This window comes from Oncorhynchus keta, unplaced genomic scaffold (assembly GCF_023373465.1).
Source record: "Oncorhynchus keta strain PuntledgeMale-10-30-2019 unplaced genomic scaffold, Oket_V2 Un_contig_6200_pilon_pilon, whole genome shotgun sequence".
Lineage (NCBI taxonomy): Eukaryota > Metazoa > Chordata > Actinopteri > Salmoniformes > Salmonidae > Oncorhynchus > Oncorhynchus keta.
Window position 1 is genome coordinate 182,302 of NW_026288732.1, and position 26,672 is coordinate 208,973.

At 45.5% G+C, this 26,672-nt stretch overlaps 1 long non-coding RNA gene and 1 pseudogene across 2 annotated transcripts; one reads left to right on the forward strand and one right to left on the reverse strand.

The window, feature by feature from the left end:
* Positions 1-808: 808 nt before the first annotated feature.
* The window catches only part of LOC127925744 (receptor-type tyrosine-protein phosphatase O-like), a 119,208-nt pseudogene continuing 93,344 nt past the window's right edge, over positions 809-26,672 (forward strand).
* LOC127925747 (uncharacterized) lies at positions 9,132-12,919 on the reverse strand. 2 transcript variants are annotated; one of them, XR_008122136.1, is made up of 6 exons: positions 12,729-12,919; positions 11,498-11,611; positions 11,308-11,421; positions 10,127-10,183; positions 9,648-9,818; positions 9,132-9,414 (listed from the first exon to the last, which is right to left on the reverse strand). It is a non-coding gene; the product is annotated as an uncharacterized LOC127925747 (long non-coding RNA). The 2 variants fall into 2 exon arrangements; XR_008122135.1 differs by lacking the exon at positions 9,648-9,818 and adding an exon at positions 9,819-9,913 and having other exon boundaries at positions 9,132-9,395; positions 10,108-10,183; positions 11,327-11,611.

Sequence of the window (26,672 nt, forward strand, 5' to 3'; positions counted from 1 at the left end):
CCCTCTCTCCATTCATCCTTCTATCTGATGGTGATAGTAGCTAGCTGGTGCTGTTCTTCCCTCCCTCTCTCCATTCATCCTTCTATCTGATGGTGATAGTAGCTAGCTGGTGCTGTTCCTCCCTCCCTCCCTCTCTCCATTCATCCTTCTATCTGATGGTGATAGTAGACTAGCTGGTGCTGTTCCTCCCTCCCTCCCTCTCTCCATTCATCCTTCTATCTGATGGTGATAGTAGCTAGCTGGTGCTGTTCCTCCCTCCCTCTCTCCATTCATCATTCTATCTGATGGTGATAGTAGCTAGCTGGTGCTGTTCCTCCCTCCCTCTCTCCATTCATCCTTCTATCTGATGGTGATAGTAGCTAGCTGGTGCTGTTCCTCCCTCCCTCCCTCTCTCCATTCATCATTCTATCTGATGGTGATAGTAGCTAGCTGGTGCTGTTCTTCCCTCCCTCCCTCCATTCATCATTCTATCTGATGGTGATAGTAGACTAGCTGGTGCTGTTCCTCCCTCCCTCTCTCCATTCATCATTCTATCTGATGGTGATAGTAGCTAGCTGGTGCTGTTCCTCCCTCCCTCTTTCCATTCATCATTCTATCTGATGGTGATAGTAGCTAGCTGGTGCTGTTCCTCCCTCCCTCTTTCCATTCATCATTCTATCTGATGGTGATAGTAGCTAGCTGGTGCTGTTCCTCCCTCCCTCTTTCCATTCATCATTCTATCTGATGGTGATAGTAGACTAGCTGGTGCTGTTCCAGCCTCCCTCAGTACAGATTTGGGCGGGGCGTTGGAGAAAGAGAAAGAGAGAGAGAAAGAGAGAGAGAGAGAGGGGGAAGAATGCAGCCTCTGTCTCTGCTCTCCTTCCGTTTTGTAGGATCAGGCTGCCTCTGCTCGTTTCGTCCCTCAAATTATGGCCACTGCCGCGTTACTCCCTCCATCCATTTCTCCGACCCATCGCGGATGTTAGGACGGCTGTTGAAAAATCGACACCCTACGTTTCCGATATGGCCCATATCGGGGCGTTCTGACACAGGAACGGCACCAAGTGGATGATCTAAACGGACGTTTAGGAGGACCGAGAGGGGAGAGAGCGGAGACTATTGTGCACCCAGGGTCTGCGGAGAGAGAGAGGATAGCTCGGTGGTCTGTTGGTGCAGAAAATTCGCCATTGTCTGGATGTGCAAATCTCAGGCGAGCCCTTGAGAACAGAAGCCCGATCGACTCCTTTACATGAACAACAGTAGAGATACCATGATCTCATCGGTGCCTCGCGTTTTATATCTGCTGTGCTCTATCCAGGTAAGAACCCGTTTCTATTCAATAATTACTGATCAATAGAGAGAGAGATGGTCCGCATGTCTGACGGCACATGAAGCATGACTGTCTGGGCTGGAGCGGAACAGCCTCTGCTCTAATGTCCCGAGGATAACCTTTCAACGTGTGTTTATGGATAAAACACCACCGTTCTAATACTTTTATTCCTATTATCGTGCTAAATGTGGTCCACGTCTGGAGATAACACGGTATGGCATGCTGGGTCTGGGTTCTGTAATGTTTCTCCAGGCTAAATTGGGTCATTCGACTGTGAGGCTGTGTGTGTGTGTGTGTGTGTGTGGGGGGGGGGGGGGCTCGCTCTGTGATTCCACTTTATGTCAGCATCAGTAGACTGACATCATCCTCGAGCAGAGAGAGGTAGAACGGAAGGATACAGCTCCTGGTATCATATATATCACAACTATAGGCTTACGATACAGTGTATCCAGCCCTGAATCAGGTTACATTCCGATCCCACCTGTCTGACTAGAATGAGATTCCCGTTCCATCAAGACTGAATAGGGCCTCGACTCGGGCACTACATCATTTCCAAACAGACAACAGGATGGGTACATGGTGCTGCAGGCCAGAGGCTACGGCATAACAGCAGGGGTTCTCATTGATACAATGTAACATCCTAGGGTCTTTATAAACCATATAGACCTGATACAATGTAACATCCTAGGGTCTTTATAAACCATATAGACTTGATACAATGTAACATCCTAGGGTCTTTATAAACCATGTAGACTTGATACAATGTAACATTCTAGGGTCTTTATAAACCATATAGACTTGATACAATGTAACATCCTAGGGTCTTTATAAACCATGTAGACTTGATACAATGTAACATCCTAGGGTCTTTATAAACCATATAGACTTGATACAATGTAACATCCTAGGGTCTTTATAAACCATGTAGACTTGATACAATGTAACATCCTAGGGTCTTTATAAACCATATAGACTTGATACAATGTAACATCCTAGGGTCTTTATAAACCATATAGACCTGATACAATGTAACATCCTAGGGTCTTTATAAACCATATAGACTTGATACAATGTAACATCCTAGGGTCTTTATAAACCATATAGACTTGATACAATGTAACATCCTAGGGTCTTTATAAACCATATAGACCTGATACAATGTAACATCCTAGGGTATTTATAAACCATATAGACTTGATACAATGTAACATCCTAGGGTCTTTATAAACCATGTAGACCTGATACAATGTAACATCCTAGGGTCTTTATAAACCATATAGACTTGATACAATGTAACATCCTAGGGTCTTTATAAACCATATAGACTTGATACAATGTAACATCCTAGGGTCTTTATAAACCATATAGACTTGATACAATGTAACATCCTAGGGTCTTTATAAACCATATAGACTTGATACAATGTAACATCCTAGGGTCTTTATAAACCATATAGACTTGATACAATGTAACATCCTAGGGTCTTTATAAACCATATAGACTTGATACAATGTAACATCCTATGGGTCTTTATAATTGGTCCAGTCTTGTACAATGTAACATCCTAGGGTCTTTATAAACCATATAAGACTTGATACAATGTAACATCCTAGGGTCTTTATAAACCATATAGACTTGATACAATGTAACATCCTAGGGTCTTTATAAACCATATAGACTTGATACAATGTAACATCCTATGAGGTGTTTATCCAGTCATCAGTAATGAGGTGTTGTATTGGTCCAGACTTGATACAATCAGTGAACATGAGGTGTTGTATTGGTCCAGTCATCAGTAATCATCAGTAATGAGGTGTTGTATTGGTCCAGTCATGAGACCAGTAATGAGGTGTTGTATTGGTCCAGTCATCAGTAATGAGGTGTTGTATTGGTCCAGTCATCAGTAATGAGGTGTTGTATTGGTACATTTACATTTATGATTTAAGTCATTTGCAGACAGCTCTTATCCAGAGTAATGAGGTGTTGTACAAATTGAGTCATCAGTAATGAGGTGTTGTATTGTCCAGTCATCAGTAATGAGGTGTTGTATTGGTCCAGTCATCAGTAATGATTGGTCCAGTCATGTGTCCAGTCATCAGTAATGAGGTGTTGTATTGGTCCAGTCATCAATGAGGTGTTGTATTGGTCCATCAGTAATGAGGTGTTGTATTGGTCCAGTCATCAGTAATGAGGTGTTGTATTGGTCCAGTCATCAGTAATGAGGTGTTGTATTGGTCCAGTCATCAGTAATGAGGTGTTGTATTGGTCCAGTCATCAGTAATGAGGTGTTGTATTGGTCCAGTCATCAGTAATGAGGTGTTGTATTGGTCCAGTCCATCAGTCAGTAATGAGGTGTTGTATTGGTCCAGTCATCAGTAATGAGGTGTTGTATTGGTCCAGTCATCAGTAATGAGGTGTTGTATTGGTCCAGTCATCAGTAATGAGGTGTTGTATTGGTCCAGTCATCAGTAATGAGGTGTTGTATTGGTCCAGTCATCAGTAATGAGGTGTTGTATTGGTCCAGTCATCAGTAATGAGGTGTTGTATTGGTCCAGTCATCAGTAATGAGGTGTTGTATTGGTCCAGTCATCAGTAATGAGGTGTTGTATTGGTCCAGTCATCAGTAATGAGGTGTTGTATTGGTCCAGACATCAGTAATGAGGTGTTGTATTGGTCCAGTCATCAGTAATGAGGTGTTGTATTGGTCCAGTCATCAGTAATGAGGTGTTGTATTGGTCCAGTAATGAGGTGTTGTATTGGTCCAGTCATCAGTAATGAGGTGTTGTATTGGTCCAGTCATCAGTAATGAGGTGTTGTATTGGTCCAGTCATCAGTAATGAGGTGTTGTATTGGTCCAGTCATCAGTAATGAGGTGTTGTATTGGTCCAGTCATCAGTATGAGGTGTTGTATTGAGTCCAGACATCAGTAATGAGGTGTTGTATTGGTCCAGTCATCAGTAATGAGGTGTTGTATTGGTCCAGTCATCAGTAATGAGGTGTTGTATTGGTCCAGTCATCAGTAATGAGGTGTTGTATTGGTCCAGTAATGAGGTGTTGTATTGGTCCAGTCATCAGTAATGAGGTGTTGTATTGGTCCAGTCATCAGTAATGAGGTGTTGTATTGGTCCAGTCATCAGTAATGAGGTGTTGTATTGGTCCAGACATCAGTAATGAGGTGTTGTATTGGTCCAGTCATCAGTAATGAGGTGTTGTATTGGTCCAGTCATCAGTAATGAGGTGTTGTATTGGTCCAGTCATCAGTAATGAGGTGTTGTATTGGTCCAGTCATCAGTAATGAGGTGTTGTATTGGTCCAGTCATCAGTAATGAGGTGTTGTATTGGTCCAGTCATCAGTAATGAGGTGTTGTATTGGTCCAGTCATCAGTAATGAGGTGTTGTATTGGTCCAGTCATCATCAGTAATGAGGTGTTGTATTGGTCCAGTCATCAGTAATGAGGTGTTGTATTGGTCCAGTCATCAGTAATGAGGTGTTGTATTGGTCCAGACATCAGTAAGGTGTTGTATTGAGGTGTTGTATTGGTCCAGTCATCAGTAATGAGGTGTTGTATTGGTCCAGTCATCAGTAATGAGGTGTTGTATTGGTCCAGTCATCAGTAATGAGGTGTTGTATTGGTCCAGTCATCAGTAATGAGGTGTTGTATTGGTCCAGTCATCAGTAATGAGGTGTTGTATTGGTCCAGTCATCAGTAATGAGGTGTTGTATTGGTCCAGTAATGAGGTGTTGTATTGGTCCAGTCATCAGTAATGAGGTGTTGTATTGGTCCAGACATCAGTAATGAGGTGTTGTATTGGTCCAGTCATCAGTAATGAGGTGTTGTATTGGTCCAGTCATCAGTAATGAGGTGTTGTATTGGTCCAGTCATCAGTAATGAGGTGTTGTATTGGTCCAGTCATCAGTAATGAGGTGTTGTATTGGTCCAGTCATCAGTAATGAGGTGTTGTATTGGTCCAGTCATCCAGTAATGAGGTGTTGTATCAGTCCAGTCATCAGTAATGAGGTGTTGTATTGGTCCAGTCATCAGTAATGAGGTGTTGTATTGGTCCAGTCATCAGTAATGAGGTGTTGTATTGGTCCAGTCATCAGTAATGAGGTGTTGTATTGGTCCAGTCATCAGTAATGAGGTGTTGTATTGTCCTTCATCAGTAATGAGGTGTTGTATTGGTCCAGGTGTGTTGTATTGGTCCAGTCATCAGTAATGAGGTGTTGTATTGGAGATCATGAGGTGTTGTATTGGTCAGTAATGAGGTGTTGTATTGGTCCAGTCATCAGTAATGAGGTGTTGTATTGGTCCAGTCATCAGTAATGAGGTGTTGTATTGGCCAGTCATCAGTAATGAGGTGTTGATTGGTCCATCACAGTAATGAGGTGTTGTATTGGTCCAGTAATGAGGTGTTGTATTGGTCCAGTATCAGGAGGTCCAGTCATCAGTAATGAGGTGTTGTATTGGTCCTGAGTCCAGTTCAGACCAGACTGCTGGTGTCCTTTAGGAGGGGAGCTGTTCTGAGACCATACTCTGAGCTGGTGTCCTTTAGGAGGAGGAGAGCTGTTCTGAGGACTGCTGGTGTCCTTTAGGAGAGCTGTTCTGAGACCATACTGCTGGTGTCCTTTAGGAAGGAGCTGTTCTGAGACCATACTGCTGGTGTCCTTTAGGAGGGAGCTGTTCTGAGACCATACTGCTGGTGTCCTTTAGGAGGGGAGCTGTTCTGAGACCATACTGCTGGTGTCCTTTAGGAGGGAGCTGTTCTGAGACCATACTGCTGGTGTCCTTTAGGGGGGAGCTGTTCTGAGACCATACTGCTGGTGTCCTTTAGGAGGGGAGCTGTTCTGAGACCATACTGCTGGTGTCCTTTAGGAGGGGAGCTGTTCTGAGACCATACTGCTGGTGTCCTTTAGGAGGGAGCTGTTCTGAGACCATACTGCTGGTGTCCTTTAGGGGAGCTGTTCTGAGACCATACTGCTGGTGTCCTTTAGGAGGGGAGCTGTTCTGAGACCATACTGCTGGTGTCCTTTAGGAGGGGAGCTGTTCTGAGACCATACTTTGGTGAGGGGGAGCTGTTCTGAGACCATACTGCTGGTGTCCTTTAGGAGGAGCTGTTCTGAGACCATACTGCTGGTGTCCTTTAGGAGGGAGCTGTTCTGAGACCATACTGCTGGTGTCCTTTAGGAGGGGGCTGGAGCTGTTCTGAGACCATACTGCTGGTGTCCTTTAGGAGGGGAGCTGTTCTGAGACCATACTGCTGGTGTCCTTTAGGAGGGAGCTGTTCTGAGACCATACTGCTGGTGTCCTTTAGGAGCTGTTCTGAGACCATACTGCTGTCCTTTTCTGAGACCATACTGCTGGTGTCCTTTAGGAGGGGAGCTGTTCTGAGACCATACTGCTGGTGTCCTTTAGGAGGGGAGCTGTTCTGAGACCATACTGCTGGTGTCCTTTAGGAGGGGAGCTGTTCTGAGACCATACTGCTGGTGTCCTTTAGGAGGGGAGCTGTTCTGAGACCATACTGCTGGTGTCCTTTACAAAGGGGAGCTGTTCTGAGACCATACTGCTGGTGTCCTTTAGGAGGGAGCTGTTCTGAGACCATACTGCTGCTGTTCTGAGACCATACTGCTGGAGTCCTTTAGGAGGGGAGCTGTTCTGAGACCATACTGCTGGTGTCCTTTAGGAGGGGAGCTGTTCTGAGACCATACTGCTGGTGTCCTTTAGGAGGGGAGCTGTTCTGAGGGGAGCTGTTCCATACTGCTGGTGTCCTTTAGGAGGAGGAGCTGTTCTGAGACCATACTGCTGGTGTCCTTTAGGAGGGGAGCTGTTCTGAGACCATACTGCTGTGTGTCCTGCTTGTCCTTTAGGAGGGGAGCTGTTCTGAGACCATACTGCTGGTGTCCTTTAGGAGGGGAGCTGTTCTGAGACCAGACTGTTCTGGTGTCCTGGTGTCCTTTAGGAGGGGAGCTGTTCTGAGACCATACTGCTGGTGTCCTTTAGGAGGGAGCTGTTCTGAGACCATACTGCTGGTGTCCTTTAGGAGGGGAGCTGTTCTGAGACCATACTGCTGGTGTCCTTTAGGAGGGAGCTGTTCTGAGACCATACTGCTGGTGTCCTTTAGGAGGGGAGCTGTTCTGAGACCATACTGCTGGTGTCCTTTAGGAGGGGAGCTGTTCTTTACTGCTGGTGGAGGGAGCTGTTCTGAGACCATACTGCTGGTGTCCTTTAGGAGTCCTTTAGGAGCCAGAGCTGTTCTGAGACCAGACTGCTGGTGTCTTTAGGAGGGAGCTGTTCTGAGACCATACTGGTCCTTTAGGAGGGGAGCTGTTCTGAGACCATACTGCTGCTGTTCTGAGACCATACTGCTGGTGTCCTTTAGGAGTTTCTGGGGAGCTGTTCTGAGACCATACTGCTGGTGTCCTTTAGGAGGGAGCTGTTCTGAGACCAGACTGCTGGTGTCCTTTAGGACTGCTGGTGGGAGCTGTTCTGAGACCATACTGCTGGTGTCCTTTAGGATGGGAACTGTTCTGAGACCATACTGCTGGTGTCCTTTAGGATGGGAACTGTTCTGAGACCAGACTGCTGATGTCCTTTAGGAGGGGAGCTGTTCTGAGACCATACTGCTGGTGTACTTTAGGAGGAGATCTGTTCTGAGACCATTCTTGTGTCATTCTGGCAAAGTATAAAAAGTGGCAATTTTAGGGTGTTGAATAGCCAAAAAGTAGTGCTTTTTCTTGGTGATCTGACCAGAACTTAAATACCCATCTAGGACAGTAAAGATGGTGTTCTGAAATTGGGCAGTGAGGTCACTTCTGAGTTTCTGGTAAAAGGTGTTGTCTATGACACTCATTCACATAAACTGTCATTATAACCTGATGAAGACAGCTTGTCTGTTATTAACCAATGATATCAGGCCATGTGATTAACCAATGATATCAGACCATGTGATTAACCAATGATATCAGGCCATGTGATTAACCAATGATATCAGGCCATGTGATTAACCAATGATATCAGGCCATGTGATTAACCAATGATATCAGGCCATGTGATTAACCAATGATATCAGGCCATGTGATTAACCAATGATATCAGGCCATGTGATTAACCAATGATATCAGGCCATGTGATTAACCAATGATATCAGGCCATGTGATTAACCAATGATATCAGGCCATGTGATTAACCAATGATATCAGGCCATGTGATTAACCAATGATATCAGGCCATGTGATTAACCAATGATATCAGGCCATGTGATTAACCAATGATATCAGGCCATGTGATTAACCAATGATATCAGGCCATGTGATTAACCAATGATATGATGATTAACCAATGATATCAGGCCATGTGATTAACCAATGATATCAGGCCATGTGATTAACCAATGATATCAGGCCATGTGATTAACCAATGATATCAGGCCATGTGATTAACCAATGATATCAGGCCATGTGATTAACCAATGATATCAGGCCATGTGATTAACCAATGATATCAGGCCATGTGATTAACCAATGATATCAGGCCACACCATGATTACAGACACCTGATGAAGACAGCTTGTCTGTCCAAACGGTGGACGTAAATATTTTTACACCTGAGCTCCGAGAGCGTCTCTCCTTTATATTTTGATGATGGAACTGGAATGATGAGATAGACCTTCTTCTTCTATGTTTAAAAAAAAAATGGTTGAATTAATAAACTAAACTAATCCTAGCCCACGATGTCTGCTGTATGGATCGATCTGGAAGTTTCAGAGGAAGACAACAAAAGGCCATATGCATCGTTTGTGATGCTATTATTTCCTGAGGGGAGAAAATTAAATCTTTCAATACCACAAACCTAATTACTCATTTGAAAGTGCATCACCCTCAGACGTTCAGCGACTACTAAAAAACTGAAGCGCACACTTCCAACAACTAAACACACCTCCAACAACTAAACACACCTCCAACAACTAAACACACCTCCAACAACTAAACACACCTCCAACAACTAAACACACCTCCAACAACTAAACACACCTCCAACAACTAAACACACCTCCAACAACTAAACACACCTCCATCAACTAAACACACCTCCAACAACTAAACACACCTCCAACAACTAAACACACCTCCAACAACTAAACACACTTCCAACAACTAAACACACTCCAACAACTAAAAACCTCCATCACCTCCAACAACTAAACACACCTCCATCAACTAAACAACCTCCATCAACTAAACACACCTCCAACAACTAAACACCTCCATCAACTAAACACACCTCCAACAACTAAACACACCTCCTAAACAACTAAACACACTTCAAACAACTAAACACACCTCCAACAACTAAACACACCTCCAACAACTAAACACACCTCCAACAACTAAACACACTTCCAACAACTAAACACACCTCCATCAACTAAACACACCTCCAACAACTAAACACACCTCCAACAACTAAACACACCTCCATCAACTAAACACACTTCCAACAACTAAACACACCTCCAACAACTAAACACACCTCCAACAACTAAACACACCTCCAACAACTAAACACACCTCCAACAACTAAACACACCTCCATCAACTAAACACACCTCCATCAACTAAACACACCTCCAACAACTAAACACACTTCCAACAACTAAACACACCTCCAACAACTAAACACACCTCCAACAACTAAACACACTTCAAACAACTAAACACACCTCCATCAACTAAACACCTCCATCAACTAAAAAACACCTAAACCAACAACTAAACACACTTCACCTCCAACTAAACACACCTCCAACAACTAAACACACCTCCAACAACTAAACACACCTCCAACAACTAAACACACCTCCATCAACTAAACACACCTCCAACAACTAAACACACCTCCATCAACTAAACACACCTCCAACAACTAAACACACCTCCAACAACTAAACACACCTCCACAACTAAACACACCTCCATCAACTAAACACACCTCCAACAACTAAACACACCTCCATCAACTAAACACACCTCCAACAACTAAACACACCTCCATCAACTAAACACACCAACAACTAAACACACCTCCATCAACTAAACACACCTCCAACAACTAAACACAAACAACTAAACACTCCATCAACTAAACACACCTCCAATAAACAACTAAACTAAACACCTCCATCAACTAAACACACTTCCAACAACTAAACACACCTCCAACAACTAAAACACACAACTTCAACAACTAAACACACTTCCAACAACTAAACACACCTCCAACAACTAAAACACAACTAAACACACCTCCAACAACTAAACACACCTCCATCAACTAAACACACCTCCATCAACTAAACACACCTCCAACAACTAAACACACTTCCAACAACTAAAAACAACTAAACACACTCCAACAACTAAACACACTTCCAACAACTAAACACACTTCCAACAACTAAACACACCTCCATCAACTAAAACACTCCAACAACTAAACACACCTCCACCTCCAAACTAAACACACTCCTAAACCATCAACTAAACACACCTCCATCAACTAAACACACCTCCATCAACTAAACACACCTCCAACAACTAAACACACTTCCAACAACTAAACACACTTCCAACAACTAAACACACCTCCAACAACTAAACACACCTCCAACAACTAAACACACCTCCATCAACTCCAAAAACACACCTCCAACATCTAAACACACCTCCTAAACAACTAAACTAAACACACCTCCATCAACTAAACACACCTCCAACAACTAAACACACCTCCAACAACTAAACACACCTCCAACAACTAAACACACCTCCAACAACTAAACACACCTCCAACAACTAAACACACCTCCAACAACTAAACACACCTCCAACAACTAAACACACTTAAACACATCCAACTAAACACACCTCCAACAACTAAACACACCTCCATCAACTAAACACACCTCCAACAACTAAACACACCTCCAACAACTAAACACACTTCCATCAACTAAACACACCTCCAACAACTAAACACACCTCCAACAACTAAACACACCTCCAACAACTAAACACACCTCCAACAACTAAACACACCTCCATCAACTAAACACACCTCCAACAACTAAACACACCTCCAACAACTAAACACACCTCCAACAACTAAACACACCTCCAACAACTAAACACACCTCCAACAACTAAACACACCTCCAACAACTAAACACACCTCCAACAACTAAACACACCTCCATCAACTAAACACACCTCCAACAACTAAACACACCTCCAACAACTAAACACACCTCCAACAACTAAACACACCTCCAACACTAAACACACCTCCAACAACTAAAACACCTCCAACAACTAAACACACCTCCAACAACTAAACACACCTCCATCAACTAAACACACTCCAACAACTAAACACACTTCCAACTAAAACTAAACACACCTCCCAACAACTAAACACACCTCCATCAACTAAACACACCTCCAACAACTAAACACACTTCCAACAACTAAACACACTTCCAACAACTAAACACACCTCCAACAACTAAACACACCTCCAACAACTAAACACACCTCCAACAACTAAACACACCTCCATCAACTAAACACACACAACTAAACACACCTCCAACAACTAAACACACTTCCAACAACTAAACACACTTCCAACAACTAAACACACTCCATCAACTAAACACACTCCAACAACTAAACACACCTCCAACAACTAAACACACTTCCAACAACTAAACCACCTCCAACTAAACACACCTCCAACAACTAAACACACCTCCAACAACTAAACACACCTCCAACAACTAAAACACTTCCAACAACTAAACACACTTCCATCAACTAAACACACCTCCAACAACTAAACACACCTCCATCAACTAAACACACCTCCAACAACTAAACACACTCCATCAACTAAACACACCTCCAACAACTAAACACACCTCCAACAACTAAACACACCTAAACAACAACTAAACACACTTCCAACAACTAAACACACCTCCATCAACTCCAACAACCTCCAACACACTTCCAACAACACACTAAACACACCTCCAACAACTAAACACACACTCCAACAACTAAACACACCTCCAACAACTAAACACACCTCCAACAACTAAACACAACAACTAAACACACCTCCAACAACTAAACACACCTCCAACAACTAAACACACCTCCAACAACTAAAACACCTCCACAACTAAACACACCTCAACAACTAAACACACCTCAACAACAACTAAACACACTTCCAACAACTAAACACACTCAACAAACACACTCCAACAACTAAACACACCTCCAACAACTAAACACACCTCCAACAACTCCAACAACTAAAACACAACAACTAAACACACCTCCATCAACTAAACACACCTCCAACAACTAAACACACCTCCATCAACTAAACACACCTCCAACAACTAAACACACCTCCAACAACTAAACACACCTCCAACAACTAAACACACCTCCAACAACTAAACACACCTCCAACAACTAAACACACCTCCAACAACTAAACACACCTCCAACAACTAAACACACCTCCAACAACTAAACACACCTCCAACAACTAAACACACCTCCAACAACTAAACACACCTCCAACTAAACACACCTCCAACAACTAAACACACCTCCAACAACTAAACACACCTCCAACAACTAAACACACCTCCAACAACTAAACACACCTCCATCAACTAAACACACTTCCAACAACTAAACACACCTCCAACAACTAAAACACACAACTAAACACACTCCAACAACTAAACACACCTCCAACAACTAAACACACCTCCAACAACTAAACACACCTCCAACAACTAAACACACCTCCATCAACTAAACACACCTCCAACAACTAAACACACCTCCAACAACTAAACCTCCAACAACTAAACACACTTCCAACAACTAAACAACTCCAACAACTAAACACACCTCCAACAACTAAACACACCAACCAACAACAACTAAACACAACAACTCCAACAACTAAACACACCTCCAACAACTAAAACACACCTCCACAACTAAACACACTTCCAACAACTAAACACACCTCCAACAACTAAACACACCTCCAACAACTAAAAACTCCAACAACTAAACACCTCCAACAACTAAACACACATCAACTAAACACAACAACTAAACACACCTCCATCAACTAAACACACTTCCAACAACTAAACACACCTCCAACAACTAAACACACTTCCAACAACAACTAAACACACTCCAACAACTCCAAAACTAAACACACCTCCAACAACTAAACACACAACTAAACCACCTCCAACAACTAAACAACTAAACACTAAACTCCAAAACTAAACACACCTCCAACAACTAAACACACTTCCAACAACTAAACACACCTCCAACAACTAAACACACCTCCAACAACTAAACACACCTCCAACAACTAAACACACCTCCAACAACTAAACACACTTCCAACATCTAAACAAGTTCAAGTCATTTGAAAGAGTAAGAACATTTCAGAAGGAGACAACTCAAAGGCGAAACCCATTAATGGCAAGATAATGGAATTCATTGCCCTTGACAACCTACCGGTCTCTATCGTGGATGATGTTGGCTTTTGTCGACTGGTCGAGCACCTCGAGCCCCGGTACACACTACCAAGTGATTCGGTGGCATTCTCTTTGAGCCTCTTTACTGTGTCTCCACAATGCTCGATGCTAGGTACAAGGACCGCTACTTCGATACAGACAAGAAACAGGGTTACAACATCCTCAACACAACCCTACAGTCCTACAACATCCTCAACACAACCCTCCAGTCAACTAAACATCCTCAAACAACCCTCCAAACACACCTCCAACAACACACCTCCAACACAAACAACATCCTCAACACAACCCCAACAACATCCTCACAACAACACAGTCCAACACACACCTCCTCAACACAACCCTACAGTCCTAAACACACCTCCTCAACTAAACACCCTCCAGTCAACTACACACATCCTCAACACAACCCTACAGTCCTAACAACATCCTCAACTAAACAACCTACAGTCCTACAACATCCTCAACACAACCCTACAGTCCTAAACAACATCCTCAACACACACCTACAGTCCTAAACAACATCCTCAACACAACCCTACAGTCCTAAACACCTCCAACAACTAAACACCCTACAGTCCCACAACACACCTCAACACAACCCTACAGTCCTAAACAACATCCTCAACACAACCCTACAGTCCTACAACATCCTCAACACAACCCTACAGTCCTACAACATCCTCAACACACCCAACAACAGTCCTACAACATCCTCAACACAACCCTACAGTTCTACAACACACTCAACAACTAAACACACCTACAACAACTAAACACACCCTACAGTCCTACAACATCCTCCACACAACCCTCAACACAACCTCAACACAACCCTACAACATCCTCAACACAAAACAGTCCTACAACATCCTCAACACAACCCTACAGTCCTACAACAACTCAACACAACATCCTCCAACACAACTACAGTCCTACAACATCCTCAACACAACCCTACAGTCCTACACATCCTCAACACAATACAGTCCTACAACACTCAACACAACCCTACAGTCCTACAACATCCTCAACACAACCCTACAGTCCTACAACATCCTCAACACAACCCTACAGTCCTACAACATCCTCAACACAACCCTACAGTCCTACAACATCCTCAACACAACCCTACAGTCCTACAACATCCTCAACACAACCCTACAGTCCTACAACATCCTCAACACAACCCTACAGTCCTACAACATCCTCAACACAACCCTACAGTCCTCAACACAACCCTACAGTCCTACAACATCCTCAACACACACCTACAGTCCTACAACATCCTCAACACAAACTACAGTCCTACAACATCCTCAACACAACCCTACAGTCCTACAACATCCTCAACACAACCCTACAGTCCTACAACATCCTCAACACAACCCTACAGTCCTACAACATCCTCACACAACCCTACACACACCTCCAACTAAACACAAGTCCTACAACATCCTCAACACAACCCTACAGTCCTACAACATCCTCAACACAACCCTACAGTCCTACAACATCCTCAACACAACCCTACAGTCCTACAACATCCTCAACACAACACCCTACAGTCCTACAACATCCTCAACACAACCCTACAGTCCTACAACATCCTCAACACAACCCTACAGTCCTACAACATCCTCACACAACCCTACAGTCCTACAACATCCTCAACACAACCCTACAGTCCTACAACATCCTCAACACAACCCTACAGTCCTACAACATCCTCAACACAACCCTACAGTCCTACAACATCCTCAACACAACCCTACAGTCCTACAACATCCCTCAACACAACCCTACAGTCCTACAACATCCTCAACACAACCCTACAGTCCTACAACATCCTCAACAACATCCTCAACACAAACCCTACAACCCTACAGAGTCCTACAACATCCTCAACACAACCCTACAGTCCTACAACATCCTCAACACAACCCTACAGTCCTACAACATCCTCAACACAACCCTACACATCCTACAACATCCTCAACACAACCCTACAGTCCTACAACATCCTCAACACAACCCTACAGTCCTACAACATCCTCAACACAACCCTACAGTCCTACAACATCCTCAACACAACCCTACAGTCCTACAACATCCTCAACACAACCCTACAGTCCTACAACATCCTCAACACAACCCTACAGTCCTACAACATCCTCAACACAACCCTACAGTCCAACAACATCCTCAACACAACCCTACAGTCCTACAACATCCTCAACACAACCCTACAGTCCTACAACATCCTCAACACAACCCTACAGTCCTACAACATCCTCAACACAACAGTCCTACAACATCCTCAACACAACCCTACAGTCCTACAACATCCTCAACACAACCCTACAGTCCTACAACATCCTCAACACAACCCTACAGTCCTACAACATCCTCAACACAACCCTACAGTCCTACAACATCCTCAACACAACCCTACAGTCCAACAACATCCTCAACACAACCCTACAGTCCTACAACATCCTCAACACAACCCTACAGTCCTACAACATCCTCAACACAACCCTACAGTCCTACAACATCCTCAACACAACCCTACAGTCCTACAACATCCTCAACACAACCCTACAGTCCTACAACATCCTCAACACAACCCTACAGTCCTACAACATCCTCAACACAACCCTACAACATCCTCAACACAACCCTACAGTCCTACAACATCCTCAACACAACCCTACAGTCCTACAACATCCTCAACACAACCCTACAGTCCTACAACATCCTCAACACAACCCTACAGTCCTACAACATCCTCAATACAACCCTACAGTCCTACAACATCCTCAACACAACCCTACAGTCCTACAACATCCTCAACACAAACCTACAGTCCTACAACATCCTCAACACAACCCTACAACATCCTCAACACAACCCTACAGTCCTACAACATCCTCAACACAACTCTACAGTCCTACAACATCCTCAACACAACCCTACAACATCCTCAACACAACCCTACAGTCCTACAACATCCTCAACACAACCCTACAGGCCTACAACATCCTCAACACAACCCTACAGTCCTACAACATCCTCAACACAACCCTACAGTCCAACAACATCCTCAACACAACCCTACAGTCCTACAACATCCTAACACAACCCTACAGTCCTACATCCTCAACACAACCCTACAGTCCTCAACACAACCCTACAGTCCTACAACATCCTCAACACAACCCTACAGTCCTACAACATCCTCAACACAACCCTACAGTCCTACAACATCCTCAACACAACCCTACAGTCCTACAACATCCTCAACACAACCCTACAGTCCTACAACATCCTCAACACAACCCTACAGTCCTACAACATCCTCAACACAACCCTACAGTCCTACAACATCCTCAACACAACCCTACAGTCCTACAACATCCTCAACACAACCCTACAGTCCACAACATCCTCAACACAACCCTACAGTTCAACAACATCCTCAACACAACCCTACAGTCCTACAACATCCTCAACACAACCCTACAGTCCTACAACATCCTCAACACAACCCTACAGTCCTACAACATCCTCAACACAACCCGACCAGTCCTACAACATCCTCAACACAACCCTACAACATCCTCAACACAACCCTACAGTCCTACAACATCCTCAACACAACCCTACAGTCCTACAACATCCTCAACACAACCCTACAGTCCTACAACATCCTCAACACAACCCTACAGTCCTACAACATCCTCAACACAACCCTACAGTCCTACAACATCCTCAACACAACCCTACAGTCCTACAACATCCTCAACACAACCCTACAGTCCTACAACATCCTCAACACAACCCTACAGTCCTACAACATCCTCAACACAACCCTACAGTCCTACAACATCCTCAACACAACCCTACAGTCCTACAACATCCTCAACACAACCCTACAGTCCTACAACATCCTCAACACAACCCTACAGTCCACAACATCCTCAACACACCCTACACTACAACATCCTCAACACAGTACCTACAACATCCTCAACACAACCCTACAGTCCTACAACATCCTCAACACAACATACAACATCCTCAACACAACCCTACAGTCCTACAACATCCTCAACACAACCCTACAGTCCTACAACATCCTCAACACAACCCTACAGTCCTACAACATCCTCAACACACCCTACAGTCCTACAACATCCTCAACACAACCCTACAGTCCTACAACATCCTCAACACAACATCCTACAACATCCTCAACACAACCCTACAGTCCTACAACATCCTCAACACAACCCTACAGTCCTACAACATCCTCAACACAACCCTACAGTCCTACAACATCCTCAACACAACCCTACAGTCCTACAACATCCTCAACACAACCCTACAGTCCTACAACATCCTCAACACAACCCTACAGTCCTACAACATCCTCAACACAACCCTACAGTCCTACAACATCCTCAACACAACCCTACAGTCCTACAACATCCTCAACACAACCCTACAGTCCTACAACATCCTCAACACAACCCTACAGTCCTACAACATCCTCAACACAACCCTACAGTCCTACAACATCCTCAACACAACCCTACAGTCCTACAACATCCTCAACACAACCCTACAGTCCTACAACATCCTCAACACAACCCTACAACATCCTCAACACAACCCTACAGTCCTACAACATCCTCAACACAACCCTACAGTCCTACAACATCCTCAACACAACCCTACAGTCCTACAACATCCTCAACACAACCCTACAGTCCTACAACATCCTCAACACAACCCTACAGTCCTACAACATCCTCAACACAACCCTACAGTCCTACAACATCCTCAACACAACCCTACACAACATCCTCAACACAACCCTACAGTCCTACAACATCCTCAACACAACCCTACAGTCCTACAACATCCTCAACATCCTCAACACAACCCTACAGTCCTACAACATCCTCAACACAACCCTACAGTCATCCTACAACATCCTCAACACAACCCTACAGTCCTACAACATCCTCAACACAACCCTACAGTCCTACAACATCCTCAACACAACCCTACAGTCCTACAACATCCTCAACACAACCCTACAGTCCTACAACATCCTCAACACAACCCTACAGTCCTACAACATCCTCAACACAACCCTACAGTCCTACAACATCCTCAACACAACCCTACAGTCCTACAACATCCTCAACACAACCCTACAGTCCTACAACATCCTCAACACAACCCTACAGTCCTACAACATCCTCAACACAACCCTACAGTCCTACAACATCCTCAACACAACCCTACAGTCCTACAACATCCTCAACACAACCCTACACATCCTACAACATCCTCAACACAACCCTACAGTCCTACAACATCCTCAACACAACCCTACAGTCCTACAACATCCTCAACACAACTACAACATCCTCAACACAACCCTACAGTCCTACAACATCCTCAACACAACCCTACAGTCCTACAACATCCTCAACACAACCCTACAGTCCTCCTACAACAACATCCTCAACACAACCCTACAGTCCTACAACATCCTCAACACAACCCTACAGTCCTACAACATCCTCAACACAACCCTACAGTCCTACAACATCCTCAACACAACCCTACAGTCCTACAACATCCTCAACACAACCCTACAGTCCTACAACATCCTCAACACAACCCTACAGTCCTACAACATCCTCAACACAACCCTACAGTCCCACAACATCCTCAACACAACCCTACAGTTCAACAACATCCTCAACACAACCCTACAGTCCTACAACATCCTCAACACAACCCTACAGTCCTACAACATCCTCAACACAACCCTACAGTCCTACAACATCCTCAACACAACCCTACAGTCCTACAACATCCTCAACACAACCCTACAGTCCTACAACATCCTCAACACAACCCGACCATCCTACAACATCCTCAACACAACCCTACAACATCCTCAACAGGAAGTCCTACAACATCCTCAACACAAGACCGTCCTACAACATCCTCAACACAACCCTACAGTCCTACAACATCCTCAACACAACCTTACAGTCCTACAACATCCTCAACACAACCCTACAGTCCTACAACATCCTCAACACAACCCTACAGTCCTTCAACATCCTCAACACAACCATACAGTCCTACAACATCCTCAACACAACCCTACAGTCCTACATCCTCAACACAACCCTACAGTCCTACAACATCCTCAACACAACCCTACAGTCCTACAACATCCTCAACACAACCCTACAGTCCTACAACATCCTCAACACAAACCTACAGTCCTACAACATCCTCAACACAACCCTACAACATCCTCAACACAACCCTACAGTCCTACAACATCCTCAACACAACTCTACAGTCCTACAACATCCTCAACACAACCCTACAACATCCTCAACACAACCCTACAGTCCTACAACATCCTCAACACAACCCTACAGGCCTACAACATCCTCAACACAATCCTACAGTCCTACAACATCCTCAACACAACCCTACAGTCCTTCAACATCCTCAACACAACCCTACAGTCCTACAACATCCTTAACACAACCCTACAGTCCTACATCCTCAACACAACCCTACAGTCCTACAACACAACCCTACAGTCCTACAACATCCTCAACACAACCCTACAGTCCTACAACATCCTCAACACAACCCTACAGTCCTACAACATCCTCAACACAACCCTACAGTCCTACAACATCCTCAACACAACCCTACAGTCCTACAACATCCTCAACACAACCCTACAGTCCTACAACATCCTCAACACAACCCTACAGTCCTACAACATCCTCAACACAACCCTACAGTCCTACAACATCCTCAACACAACCCTACAGTCCCACAACATCCTCAACACAACCCTACAGTTCAACAACATCCTCAACACAACCCTACAGTCCTACAACATCCTCAACACAACCCTACAGTCCTACAACATCCTCAACACAACCCTACAGTCCTACAACATCCTCAACACAACCCGACCATCCTACAACATCCTCAACACAACCCTACAACATCCTCAACACAACCCTACAGTCCTACAACATCCTCAACACAACCCTACAGTCCTACAACATCCTCAACACAACCCTACAGTCCTACAACATCCTCAACACAACCCTACAGTCCTACAACATCCTCAACACAACCCTACAGTCCTACAACATCCTCAACACAACCCTACAGTCCTACAACATCCTCAACACAACCCTACAGTCCTACAACATCCTCAACACAACCCTACAGTCCTACAACATCCTCAACACAACCCTACAGTCCTACAACATCCTCAACACAACCCTACAGTCCTACAACATCCTCAACACAACCCTACAGTCCTACAACATCCTCAACACAACCCTACAGTCCCACAACATCCTCAACACAACCCTACAGTTCAACAACATCCTCAACACAACCCTACAGTCCTACAACATCCTCAACACAACCCTACAGTCCTACAACATCCTCAACACAACCCTACAGTCCTACAACATCCTCAACACAACCCTACAGTCCTACAACATCCTCAACACAACCCTACAGTCCTACAACATCCTCAACACAACCCGACCATCCTACAACATCCTCAACACAACCCTACAACATCCTCAACACAACCCGACCGTCCTACAACATCCTCAACACAACCCGACCGTCCTACAACATCCTCAACACAACCCTACAGTCCTACAACATCCTCAACACAACCTTACAGTCCTACAACATCCTCAACACAACCCTACAGTCCTACAACATCCTCAACACAACCCTACAGTCCTTCAACATCCTCAACACAACCATACAGTCCTACAACATCCTCAACACAACCCTACAGTCCTACATCCTCAACACAACCCTACAGTCCTACAACATCCTCAACACAACCCTACAGTCCTACAACATCCTCAACACAACCCTACAGTCCTACAACATCCTCAACACAACCCTACAGTCCTACAACATCCTCAACACAACCCTACAGTCCAACAACATCCTCAACACAACCATACAGTCCTACAACATCCTCAACACAACCCTACAGTCCTACAACATCCTCAACACAACCCTACAGTCCTACAACATCCTCAACACAACCCTACAGTCCTACATCCTCAACACAACCCTACAGTCCTACAACACAACCCTACAGTCCAACAACATCCTCAACACAACCCTACAGTCCTACAACATCCTCAACACAACCCTACCGTCCTACAACATCCTCAACACAACCCTACAGTCCTACAACATCCTCAACACAACCCTACAGTCCTACAACATCCTCAACACAACCCTACAGTCCTACAACATCCTCAACACAACCCTACCGTCCTACAACATCCTCAACACAACCCTACAGTCCTACAACATCCTCAACACAACCCTACAGTCCTACAACATCCTCAACACAACCCTACAGTCCTACAACATCCTCAACACAACCCTACAGTCCTACAACATCCTCAACACATCCCTACAACATCTCAAAATGTAGGAACACAGCTCTAATACTTTAATGTTGATCATCCTCAACATGTAGGAACACAGCTCTAATACTTTAATGCTGAACATCCTCAATATGTAGGAACACAGCTCTAATACTTTAATGCTGAACATCCTCAACATGTAGGAACACAGCTCTAATACTTTAATGTTGAACATCCTCAATATGTAGGAACACAGCTCTAATACTTTAATGCTGTGCTGGTTGTGTAAGAATAACAAACACAAACTAACAGCTATACTGTAGTCCTGTAATTTACTGTAGTGTTGTGGACTGTCTGTTTGTCTGTTTCCCTGCCGACCCTCCCTCCCCTACGTCAGATTATAATCCCCACAGAGGCCAGCAGGATTCTGACCCAAATGCATAATCTAATCTGATTTGGTTCCTGGTGGAATGTGTGTCACAAGCCCCTCCCATCACACCACCATAATCTACCAGCTGATGATAATGATGTGGAGAGGATGTGAGCGATGATGGGAGGGTCAGTACAGATGTGGCAACATGGTGGCTTTCAGGACAAGAATTTGCTGAATCGAGAACCACCACCATGATTCTAGAACTCTACAGCCCCTATCCCTCTAGAACTGTAGAACCACCACCATGATTCTAGAACTCTACAGCCCCCATCCCTCTAGAACTGTAGAACCACCACCATGATTCTAGAACTCTACAACACCCATCCCTCGAGAACTGTAGAACCACCACCATGATTCTAGAACTCTACAACACCCATCCCTCTAGAACTGTAGAACCACCACCATGATTCTAGAACTCTACAACACCCATCCCTCTAGGACTGTAGAACCACCACCATGATTCTAGAACTTTACAACCCCTATCCCTCTAGGCATGAAGACCCCTGGGATCATATGACAGAGGAAGTAGTTGATACAGACCCAGGCTGGGATCCTATGACACAGGAAGTAGTTGATACAGACCCAGGCTGGGATCCTATGACAGAGGAAGTAGGTGATACAGACCCAGGCTGGGATCCTATGACACAGGAAGTAGTTGATACAGACCCAGGCTGGGATCCTATGACAGAGGAAGTAGGTGATACAGACCCAGGCTGGGATCCTATGACACAGGAAGTAGTTGATACAGACCCAGGCTGGGATCATATGACACAGGAAGTAGTTGATACAGACCCAGGCTGGGATCCTATGACACAGGAAGTAGTTGATACAGACCCCTGGGATCCTATGACACAGGAAGTAGTTGATACAGACCCAGGCTGGGATCATATGACACAGGAAGTAGTTGATACAGACCCAGGCTGGGATCGTATGACAGAGGAAGTAGTTGATACAGACCCAGGCTGGGATCATACGACACAGGAAGTAGTTGATACAGACCCAGGCTGGGATCCTATGACACAGGAAGTAGTTGATACAGACCCAGGCTGGGATCATATGACACAGGAAGTAGTTGATACAGACCCAGGCTGGGATCATATGACACAGGAAGTAGTTGATACAGACCCAGGCTGGGATCGTATGACAGAGGAAGTAGTTGATACAGACCCAGGCTGGGATCATATGACACAGGAAGTAGTTGATACAGACCCAGGCTGGGATCATATGACACAGGAAGTAGTTGATACAGACCCAGGCTGGGATCATATGACACAGGAAGTAGTTGATACATACCCAGGCTGGGATCATATGACAGAGGAAGTAGTTGATACAGACCCAGGCTGGGATCCTATGACAGAGGAAGTAGTTGATACAGACCCAGGCTGGGATCCTATGACACAGGAAGTAGTTGATACAGACCCAGGCTGGGATCCTATGACACAGGAAGTAGTTGATACAGACCCAGGCTGGGATCCTATGACACAGGAAGTAGTTGACAGAGTACTTGTATAGTCTATGTCCTGAAAAAGCATTTCTGTAAACTTCTAGCCCATCCAGATAGACAGGGTGGCGGTATCTCTCTTCCTTCTATGGCAGAGGAGGTAGGTAAGGGATGTGTTGCCATGGTGATCTGGTCTACAGGCCAGGGCTCTGAGACGTTGCCATGGTGATCTGGTGTCCAGGGCGGGGCTCGGAGGCCACAGGAGGGAAGATGTGATCAGAATCAGAAACCCCAACGTGAACAGCAGCTGGACTACCAGAGTCCCTCTTCTCCGCTGTTAACATGGTGGCCTTTTACAACCGAGGCTGCTGGGTCGGTAGTTAGGGGGCAGCAAGGTGACCCCTGGTTTTGCAGGGGGGCAGGGAGGGGGCAGGGGGTTGCAGGGTGTAAGATGTGCAGCAGGGGGGCAGAAGCCTTGGTAGAACAGCAGGGATGGGCAGTGAAGGGGGGCAGAAGCCTTGGTAGAACAGCAGGGATGGGCAGTGAAGGGGGCAGAAGGAGAGCAGGATGGCGTCAGTCTTGGCAGAACAGAAAGGAAGTGGTAGGAGGGCAGATAGACACCCTGCAGTGAGACTAATGAGATTCTGACCAGGAAAGGGAAGGCTGGGAATGAAAGTCTCTGTTGACAGACTCTGTGGAGGAATAACGCTGCTCCTCTCTGCTGTTTCTCTGACAGGGCTGTTATTACATGGCTCAGATCTGGAGATCTGTATCATTGTCGAGGGCCACAGCCTCAGCCTCCGTCTCCTCTCCTCTCAGCCTCCGTCTCACCCTCTGTCTCCTCTCCTCTCAGCCTCCGTCTCAACCTCTGTCTCCTCTCCTCTCAGCCTCCGTCTCAACCTCTGTCTCCTCTCCTCTCAGCCTCCGTCTCACCCTCTGTCTCCTCTCCTCTCAGCCTCCGTCTCAACCTCTGTCTCCTCTCCTCTCAGCCTCCGTCTCAACCTCTGTCTCCTCTCCTCTCAGCCTCCGTCTCAACCTCTGTCTCCTCTCAGCCTCCGTCTCAACCTCTGTCTCCTGTCCTCTCAGCCTCCGTCTCAACCTCTGTCTCCTGTCCTCTCAGCCTCCGTCTCAACCTCTGTCTCCTCTCAGCCTCCGTCTCACCCTCTGTCTCCTCTCCCCTCAGCCTCTGTCTCAACCTCTGTCTCCTCTCAGCCTCCGTCTCAACCTCTGTCTCCTCTCCTCTCAGCCTCCGTCTCAACCTCCTTCTCCTCTCCTCTCAGCCTCCGTCTCAACCTCTGTCTCCTCTCCTCTCAGCCTCCTTCTCAACCTCTGTCTCCTCTCCTCTCAGCCTCCGTCTCAACCTCTGTCTCCTCTCCTCTCAGCCTCCGTCTCAACCTCTGTCTCCTCTCAGCCTCCGTCTCAACCTCTGTCTCCTCTCCTCTCAGCCTCCGTCTCAACCTCCTTCTCCTCTCCTCTCAGCCTCCGTCTCAACCTCTGTCTCCTCTCAGCCTCCGTCTCAACCTCTGTCTCCTCTCCTCTCAGCCTCCGTCTCAACCTCTGTCTCCTCTCCTCTCAGCCTCCGTCTCAACCTCTGTCTCCTCTCAGCCTCCGTCTCAACCTCTGTCTCCTCTCCTCTCAGCCTCCGTCTCAACCTCTGTCTCCTCTCCTCTCAGCCTCCGTCTCAACCTCTGTCTCCTCTCCTCTCTGCCTTTGTCTCTCAGTGAGACTAACCGTCAGTAGGCGTCTGATCACTGAAGCTGATTGGCCCTGGACCAGATCTAGGAACACAGAGGGAGAAGACAGGAACCACTGTTCAGACTGTAGAGACTGTAGAGACTGTAGAGACTTCCCAGTTCTCTGGGGTAGAGATAGAACAGAGCTACTGAGAGGGGGAGGCAGGATAAACATGGAGAAACCACTGGTCAGACTGTAGAGACTGTAGAGACTGTAGAGACTTCCCTGTTCTCTGGGGTAGAGATAGAACAGAGCTACTGAGAGGGTGAGGCAGGATATACATGGAGGAACCACTGGTCAGACTGTAGAGACTGTAGAGACTGTAGAGACTTCCCAGTTCTCTGGGGTAGAGATAGAACAGAGCTACTGAGAGGGGGAGGCAGGATTAAACATGGAGGAACCACTGGTCAGACTGTAGAGACTGTAGAGACTGTAGAGACTTCCCTGTTCTCTGGGGTAGAGATAGAACAGAGCTACTGAGAGGGGGAGGCAGGATTAAACATGGAGGAACCACTGGTCAGACTGTAGAGACTGTAGAGACTGTAGAGACTTCCCAGTTCTCTGGGGTAGAGATAGAACAGAGCTACTGAGAGGGGGAGGCAGGATAAACATGGAGAAACC